Source organism: Phyllostomus hastatus, unplaced genomic scaffold, assembly GCF_019186645.2.
Source record: "Phyllostomus hastatus isolate PE091 unplaced genomic scaffold, TTU_PhHast_1.1 phas_scaffold_21, whole genome shotgun sequence".
In the NCBI taxonomy this organism is placed as follows: domain Eukaryota; kingdom Metazoa; phylum Chordata; class Mammalia; order Chiroptera; family Phyllostomidae; genus Phyllostomus; species Phyllostomus hastatus.
Genome location: NW_025334017.1, coordinates 17,266,477 through 17,268,151, shown reverse-complemented (window position 1 = coordinate 17,268,151; position 1,675 = coordinate 17,266,477).

Here is a 1,675-nt window from a genome sequence, read left to right as displayed (position 1 = left end):
AAAATTGACACTTTTACTTCTTCATTCTCAATTTGGGTGCCTTTTATTTCCTTCTCCTGCCTGACTGCTCTGGCTAGGACTTCCAGCACTGTGGTGAGTAAGGGTGGTGAGAGTGGGTGTCCATGTCTTGTTCCTTGTTTTAGAGGAAAAGCTTTCAGTTTCTCATCATTGAGTATGACATTAGCTGAGGGTTTGTCAAACATGGTCTTTATTATGCTGGGGAATTTTCCTTCAGTACCCATTTATCTAGTGTTTTAATCACAAATGGATATTGTACCTTATCAAATGCTTTTTCTGTATCTATTGATAAGATTATAAGATTTATATCCTCTGTTTTGTTAATGTGGTACATTACATTGATCAGTTTGCTTATGTTGAACCATGCCTGTGCCCCTGGAATGCAACCCACTTGGTCATGATGTATTATTTTTGATGTATTTTTGTATTTGGTTTGCTAGTATTCTGTTCAGGATTTTTCATCAGTATTCATCAAAGACATTGGTCTGTAGTTTTCTTTCTTTGTGCTGTCCTTGCCAGGTTTTGGTATCAGGGTTATTTTGGCCTTATAAAATGTTTTTTTTTTCTTTATAGCCTCTTGCCTTGTGCTGTATTAAATAAGTACTGAATAAATGAATGAAAAATTTATGTACCTTAAAATAAAACTGTCAAAATATGGTACATAAATATATTTGATTTTATCTCTCTTTAAAGCTCATTGATTACAGAGTTGAATATTTTAGACACTTAGGAAATACATTTACACACTGAGAAAAAAGCTCATAGTAAATTATATCCAAAACATAGTTTATAAATTTATGATATAAGCTTTTCTAATATAGTTGTATATCCATTTAAAGACCTTGATTACAAAATTGAAATATGTTCAGAGTCATAGATCTTTATGCAGAAAAAGATATCAAGAGTCCATCCATTCCAATACCTTCTCTTCAGTCAAGGGCAGTTTTACAGAAGAAGCCATGGGCTCAGAGAAGTTTAATGCCTCTACAAGGCCAAATTTATGTGATTATCAAAGAGCCTAGAGTTTTGGTCCAATGCCAAGCATGCTCCTGGCAACAACTGGTGCTCAATCTGTATTTGCAGAATGAATGATATTCTTTCTTCCTAGTGCCTTGTGTTTTCTACTGTTCACACTTAACTTTTGGGAATCCCTACAATCGCAGTTTCTATCTGTGGTCTCTAAGAGTCACAGCTAACCATTCAAGTCATATCCTGAAGTTGTAAGTTCTGCTGGCATGAACTAATACCACTGTCTAATAGATAACATGATCCATGTTTGTAATTACAAATGTAGCTGCACTAAAGCAATAAAAGAAAGAACAAAGTTAATTTTCATAATGTATTATTTGATGAATATGTCCAAAATTTTAGCATTTTGTTATGTAAACAATATGAAATTATTTAGATATTTTATATTCATTTTCATAATTTCTTAGAAATCTAGTGTGTGCATTGCATCCCATCTCACTATGACCACCTACATTTTGAAGTGCTCACAAGTCACGTGTTTGTGGGTACTGTATGGTCCAGCACTCACAATCTGGTGTGTGTGTAGGACAGTGCAGATCTAGACTGACCCTTGGTAATCTGTCTTAATGCTTTGCACTGCTTGGGTCCAGCTGCCAAAGGACAAATGCCCCAAAGAATGATTTCTTCT